The following is a 7977-nucleotide window of genomic DNA, read 5'->3' as shown; positions in this document are numbered from 1 at the left end:
GGAGGATGACCAGTCAAAGGCCAGCTTGGGCTATACAGTGAGACCCTGGACATGAAGCTCATTAGAGGTCTTGTTTAGCATAAACAAGACCCTGGAATTGATCTTCAGGACCACAAAAGCAAACATGTAAATAACGGCACTGGCCAATGCAATTGGATAAGAAAATAAAATGAAAAGGGTGCTAGAATAAGTAATATTACCTTCGTTTGTCAAAGATGTGTTTATTCCAAGAGAATCCAAGTGAATCAACTGAAAAACTACAATTAAACAAGAAAACTCAGTAGCCGGGCAGTGGTGGTGCACGTCTTTAATCCCAGCTCTCGGGAGGCAGAGCCAGGTGGATCTCTGTGAGTTCAGGCCAGACTGATCTACAGAGTGAGTTTCAGGAAAGGCACAAAGCTACACAGAGACACCCTGTCTCGGAAAAAAAAAAAAAAAAAAAAAAAAAAAAAAAAAAAAAAAAAAAAAAAAAAAAAAAAAAAAAAAAACTCTGTAAGAAATGGGGTATAAAATGAGTGTACTTGAGCCCCATCATTACCACTGCAAAAGTGAATAGTTTTAAAAAACAATGTACAGGGTTGGGGATTTAGCTCAGTGGTAGAGTGCTTGCTTAGCAAGCACAAGGCCCTGGGTTTGATCCTCAGCTCCCCCCCCCCAAAAAAAACCCCAAAAACAAAAACAAACAAACAAACAAAATGTACAAGGCAGGCCCTTACATATACAAAATGCAATAAGTTGTAACTAACTACATTGTGGCCCATAGTAACCACTATCACGTGTGGCTATTAAATTCATTATGATTAAATTAAATTCAACACAATTAAAAATTAGAATTCATTTCCTCAGTCACATAGAGTCCCCCTCCAGGTTCTCAGAGCTACATGAGGCTATGTGCTGTGTTGTCAGAGAACATTCCCACCACTGCTCAGGATCGAGTAAGAAGATACAGTAAAATAGAAGACTTCATTTCTGAGAGAGGAAAAATAAGATAATAAACCAACGCATCATCTAGTAACAGGAAAGAAGTAGTTTTTTGTTGTACCACATGACGTAGTTTTTGGACTTCATATACAGATCTCCCTGAACATTAGGACACAAAATGCCATCTTTTTGAGACTCTTTTCTCTGATTCCTTCAACCTGGGTGATCTTCACTACTCAGAATATTCCATATTGTGAAGTTGTCTACTTGGAAAAACTAATGGCAACTCTCTCTCTCTCTCTCTCTCTCTCTCTCTGTGTGTGTGTGTGTGTGTGTGTGTCAGGGGGTTCCAAGACAGAGTTTCTCTGTGTAGCCCAAAACCAATACTTTCAGTCACTCATGGACAGACCCAGAACAGCCAAACTTTTGATAGCCTGATGTGCACACCCCAGCTGCAACAGTGGCCATTCCTTTATGAGTAGTCTTCTGCAAGGCTGTAACCACTCTTTTTGCCATGCATTCTCATTTTTTCCCAAGACTAGGTTTCTCTGTGTAGCCCTGGCTGTCCTGGAACTCATTAAGCAGGCAAGGCTGGCCTTGATCTCAGAGATCCACCTGCCTCTGCCTCGGAGTGCTTGGATTAAAGGCGTGTGCCACCACCACTTGGCTGCATTCTAACTTCTAAAGGGAAGCTGTGTCAAAGAGATTAAGACGTTTACTGCTGGTGTGCTCTTTCTTCAGTACGCAGAATCTAGACGAAAGTCGTTCAGATAGCATTAGAATTCATCACGGCTCTCCTTACTCTTCAATTCTGGACATCAACAGAAGGAAGGCATTTACAACACTGTGATATTTAACGTGCAGAAAACTAACGTGTTTGTCTAACAGGAACGAGCACCGAAAGGCCAAGGGCGATTGAAAAGTTCTAGCCAGATAAGCCCTGAGTGATAACTATCTTACTTAACATTTAGTCTTCTGATCCTGGTCTCTCTTTTCTTCCTATAAAAGGGTTTTCTTGTACCAATATTCTCTAATGATGATAGTCCCTTGTCTTTGTCAGGGTCACTATTGCTGTGACGAAACACTATAACCGAAGCAACCTAGGGAGTGTGGCAGTTTGAAAGTAAATGGCCCCAAAGGGAGTGGCACTTTTAGGAAGTGTGGCTTTGTTGGACTGGGTGTGGTCTTGTTGGAGGAAGTGTGTCACTGTGGATTGGGCTTTGAGGTCTCCTATGCTTAAGCTACTCCCAGTGAGACAGACCACTTTCTGTTTCCTGCAAGATGTGGAACTATCAGCTCCTTCTCCAGCACCAGGTCTGCCTATAAGCGGCCATGTCCCACCATGATGATAATGGACTGAGCCTCTGAACTGTAAGCAAATCATCTTAATTAAATGTTTTTTGTTAGAGTTCCTGTGGTCATGGCGTCTCTTCACAGCAATAGAAACCCTAATCAGACAGGGAGAAAAGGGTTTATCGGGCTTACACTCCCATATTGTAGTTCATCACTGAAGGAACAGGAACCTGGAGGCAGGAGCTGATACAGAGGTCATGGAGGATGCTGCTTACTGGCTTGCTGCTCCCCATGGCCTGCTCAGCCTGCTTTCTTATAGAACCCAGGACCACCAGCCCAGGGGTGGCACCTCCCATAATGAACCGGGCCCTCCCCCATCAATCACTAGTGAAGAAAATGCCTTCAGGCTTGCATACAGCCTGATCTTGTGGCGGCCCTTCTCAATTGCCGCTCTCCAATGGCTCCAGCTTGTGTCAAGTTGACATAAAACTAGCCAGCACACATTTTCAGAACTCTGGCTCTTGAGTAAACTGCCTTCCACAGCAGGCTTCATTTCTCTGGTGCTGGCTCTAAAAACGTTCTTTTTAATTAGCATATACTGCATCAACTTTCTTGCTAGCTCTAAAAAATGTTCTTTTTAATTAGCTTATACTGCATCAACTTTCTTGCCGGCTCTAAAAACGTTCTTTTTATTTAGCTTATACTGCATCAACTTTCTTTCTGATATTTTCAAGCAAACTTTGTTTTGTTGGGCTGGAAAGATGGCTCAGTGATTAAGAGCACTTGTTGCTCTTGCAGAGGACCTGGGTTCTATTCCCAGCATGCACATGGTGACTCACAACCAACCATCCTTAACTCTAGTCCTGGGAGAGCCAGTTCCTTCTTCTGATTTTCCTGGGGACCAGGCACACATGTGGTCCACATACATACATGCAGGCAAACAAAATAAATATGTTTTTTGTTTGTTTGTTTGTTTTGTTTTTCTAGACAAGGTCTCTGTGTAGCTTTGGAGCCTGTCCTGGAACCAGCTCTGTAGACCAGGCTGGCCTCAAACTCACAGAGATCCGCCTGTCTCTGTCTGCCTCCTGAGTGCTGGGATTAAAGGCGTGTGCCACCACCGCCTGGCAAAATAAATAAAGTAAAAATGAGAAAAAATTGTTTTGCTGATTCTCCTCTCCTATCTCCAGCTCCCTTGCCCACTTCTATCCTACCACAGCCCCCTTCTGCCTTCATGTTACATCTGTCATACGCTCCTCCTAGTTTCTTTCCGTGGTTGTGATAAAATACCCTGATGAAAAGTGACCTGGGGAGAAAGGAGTTTTCTTCAGTTTTCAATTCCAGATTACAGTCTGTTGTGAGAAAGTCAAGGCAGGAACTCCAATCAGTTGCATCACATCCACAGTCAAGATCAGAGAGCGGTGAGAGCATATATGCTCATTCGCTTGTGCTCTACTTTTATATAGTTCAGGATACCCTGCCTAGGGAATGTATCACCCACAGTGCCGGCACATTCCATCTCAGTTAATCTAAGATAATCCTGTACAGGTATGCGCATAAGCCAACCCAATGTAGGTAATTCTTCATTGAGAGTCTCTTCTCAGGTGCCTAGTTTGTGTCAAATTGACAATTAAGGTTAACTGCCACGCCCCAACATCCCCTTCTCCAATGCCCCTTTCCTCCTCTCATGGTCTCCTTCCTGGTTCCATAGTCTGTACCAACGCTCACCTCCATTTATATACATGCATGTAGACGTTAATATATAACATTGTGAATCAGGATCTGCAGTATTAGGTCCAAAAGAAACTCTGGACAAATGACTGTCTATGGAGCATATTAGCATATTAAAGCACATGCTGGCCTCGGGCTTTCTCAGCATCACAACTCCCTGTGGCTCTTCTCAGCTCTTCTCACCCTGCCCCTATCCTAAACACCTCCAGCTCATGGGCTTCACTTCCCCCAGCTTCTCATTCCCATATAACCCTGCCATTTCGGCCATGCGCTCTCTTGGTCTTCAGTTTTCCTCTCTTGCTCTCCACCCCCATCCCCATGGCATAGCCCATTGTGCCTGTCATTTATTTACCACTTTCTCTTCCTGCTGTGGAACCTTCCAGATGCCTCTGGCTGTGCTCTCCCTCATATCTAATAAAAACCAACCCTCATGTGGTGGTTTGAAAGAAAATGGCCCCCAAAGGGAGAGGCACTATCAGGAGGTGTGACCTTGATGGAGGAAGTGTGTCATTGTGGGGGCCAGCTTGAGGATTCTTTTCTCAAGCTTCCCTCAGTGTGACTGTTAGTCAACTTCCTGTGGCCTGCAAGATGTAAGACTCTCAGCTCCAGCACCATATCTACCTGCATGTTGCCATGCTCCACGTCATGATTATAATGGACTGTACCTCTGAAACTGTAAGTGAGCCTCCTCAATTAAATGTCTCCTTTATGAGAGTGGCAATGCCAGGTGGTGGTAGCATACTCCTTTAATCCCAGCACTCGGGAGGCAGAGGCAGGCGGATCTCTGTGAGTTCGAGGCCAGCCTGGTCTACAGAGCTAGTCCAGGACAGGCTCCAAAGCTACAGAGAAACCCTGTCTCAAAAAACAAAAAACAAAAAACAAAACAAAACAAAACAAAACAAAAGTGGCCATGGTCATAGTGTCTCTTCACAGCAATAGTAAACCCTGACTAAGACACCCACCCCCCAACCATACCTTGGAGTGGTCACATCCTCACTTTATATATATGCATGTAAGAAAGAACATGACATTTTTGTGTACTGGCTTTTGAGTTGAGACATTATTTTTATTTTATGTGTCAGATCTAAGAGTTACAGTAAGAGTTACAGACAGTTGTGAGCTGCCATGTGGTGCTGGGAATTGAATCCGGATCCTCTGGAAGAGCAGTCAGTGCTCTTCCCTGCTGAGCCATGTCTCCAGCTCCTGCTTTTGAGAGGCAGGCAACTAGACACCTCTGACCTTAGCAATAAGCTACAACAGAAAAAGGCCATTCTCTTGACTTCTTCCTTTCCGACCCACCATGTTAACAAATGTCCTATGTGGTCTATGTCGTGCCATGGTGGGGTTTTCATCTTTGTGCTCCTTTTGGTAACTTCACTATTTAAAATGGCTCTCAACTATAATATCAAAGGTTGTTGACAAGAAGCTTGTGAGAATTCATGTGTTAAGTAAGCTTCATTCAGGCATGAAATCAATGTTAACAAGTCAACAATACATGTTCAATAGTGTCTTTAAATAGAAGCACACGTTATGCACTGATCGGTTAGCAATAATGCCACAAGCAGAGGCTTTCAGGAATCTAACCTCGTGTTTCTCCAGAGATCAATTGTCTAGTATTTGCTAATTTATTATTTGTGCAGACTTTAGAACATAGCCAGGAAGAGTGATGAAAACTTTGTCTCTCTCTCTTCCTGGAGTGTTGGTCCTTAGGGCAAGGTCTAGGAAAATTGTCCTTAGGATATAAATCAGTGCCTGGCAATAGGAGTCAGGGAAAAGAGAGAGAAAGATAAGAAGCAGAGATATGGGAGAAGAGGTCCAAGCGAGTTAGGGCTGAGTGTTCAGATCATATCTAGACTCCAGGATCTAGAGCCCAGCCCCTTTCTCCTCCAGGGTGGACAGGCTAGGGCTCATATCTCCAGAGCAATCAAGGAAGTCCCTGATTGCTGTGGCTTCAGGCTGGTTCCGGGAGAGGCCTAGGCTCTAAAGAGGCCTGGCCCTGGGCGAGCCCTGACTGCTCGCTGCTCTGGGAAGTTGCCCTTCCTCTGACATAAATCCCTCTGAAACTGGCTAGGGTGGGTGTGCCAGGCCCTTGCCATCTAGATGATACAATGTGGCCAAGTGACTTGAGAAGAATCTTAGATATCTTAAAAGTAACCTGAGATAGGAGAAGTAGAGGGAGACGGAAGTATCTGCCTTCCTGGTGGTTTCTTAAGAGATACAAAACTCAGAGCCTCTGAGTCTCCCATCTTTCTGGACAGTCAAAACAACCACAACACCTTCCCTTCAAGGATTCCCAGGCAGCATCAAAAGACCCCAGAACTTAGAAAACCCCGGAACCACCTCTCTTAGCCTCCAGTTTCTGAGAGGGGAAGGGGGCAGGAGCAGAATAGAATGTCAGGATTTTTTTGAGGGAATCCCTGTTCACAGCAGACCTACTCTTCTTTCACTAGGATCTTGTGTTTTCTCCTGTATCTGCTATTTCCTTGAGTACCAAGCAAGACTTATTCCGTGTCCTATTTGTAAGACGTCGGAGTCTGGTCTGTGTATGAACTAATGGCGTGACTGCCCCATGGGATGGTGGAAGGAAGGTCTTTACTGTAGATATGAGAAAGAACAGCCAGAGGCATCTGGAAGAGTCCAGAGCAGAGAGAAAGAAGCAGACTGGATATGGCCAGGGCTCTCTGTGAGACGGGAGAACAGCAGGGAATAGAGACCAACGAGAGCAGAGTGAGATCGCAGGAGCAGAGCACAGAGAGCAGAGCAGGAATAGCAGGGCTATAAAGAGAATGCGAAGAAGAAGCCGAGGGGAAGGAGTTGAGAATCAGGAGAAGCTAAGGGTTAGGTTTCAACCCTGGAACAAATGGCGGAGGTGCCTATTTAACACATCAAAGCAGGCACTGCCCATGGGTTCTCCCTGTATCCCTCCATCCCTACCTGTGACAGGGTCCTCCTGGATGGCAACCCACCCCCTACCCTGAACTCTCCAGCCCAGGGGCTGGGCTGCTCTTTCCTATACAACCAACCATTTTGGTTACCTATTCCCTTTGTCCATCTGGTCCTCCTGGCTGTTTTGCCTGGTTCCCCTCTCTCCTCTCTTCCTTTCCCTCCCCGTCTCCTCACATGGCACAGCTCAGTCTGGTCATGTCCACTCTGGACTCTCCCAGATGTCTCTGCCTCCCTGCCTCTGGATAGACTCTCCCACATATCTGTAACAAACTTTCTCTTCCATAACTAGGAATGTTCCTTTTCTTTCTTTCTTTCTTTCTTTCTTTCTTTCTCTCTTTCTTTCTTCCTTCCTTCCTTCCTTCCTTCCTTCCTTCCTTCCTTCCTTCCTTTCTCTCTCTCTCTCTCTCTCTCTCTCTCTCTCTCTCTCTCTTTCTTTCTTTCTTTCTTTTTCAGTAAGAAGGGCTAGGATGCTAGCATGGGCTTTGAAGTGTAAAACAGGTACTTGTGATACTGAAGGAGCCTAGAGGCCAGCATGAGCTTTGATATGGTGACAGGTACCACAGGTAGCCAGCCACCTGTCCCTTCTGCCAGAGGTAAGGGAAATGACTCCTTTTGTAGCCAGGAACTGGCTTCTCAAGTCCTGAGGTATACTGGCTTTTATCTAACCACCAGAAATCCTCCTATAGTCCAAGTTGAGCTCATTTCTGGATATTTGGACTGCATTTTGGAGTTTGGGGAACTGGAGTTTCCTTTGATTCTGACAGTCTGTGCTTGGACCACAGTGTATGCAGCAGCATCCACTATCCCCATCAGGTACCGAGAGCCTGTGAGAACTTCCTGATGTCAGATTTCTCACCTGGGAAGTGAGTTAATGTAGTAAGAAATATTAGATATTATCATTTTCTGTCAAACACTGTAAAACTTTTTTTAATAGCATGGATTCAAATCTTTTATCACCTGATTTCCTTTATTTTCTTTGCTCAGATTCTTTTAAAACTAGCTAATCAGGAAAAACTGTGAGGTCAGACCCCAGCCAAAGCAGAAAAGACACACTACTGCCTGCCTTAGAGTAAAAATCAAGGGTGTTTT

Source organism: Onychomys torridus, chromosome 2 (assembly GCF_903995425.1).
Source record: "Onychomys torridus chromosome 2, mOncTor1.1, whole genome shotgun sequence".
Lineage (NCBI taxonomy): Eukaryota > Metazoa > Chordata > Mammalia > Rodentia > Cricetidae > Onychomys > Onychomys torridus.
Note: the sequence above shows the minus strand (reverse complement) of the source record.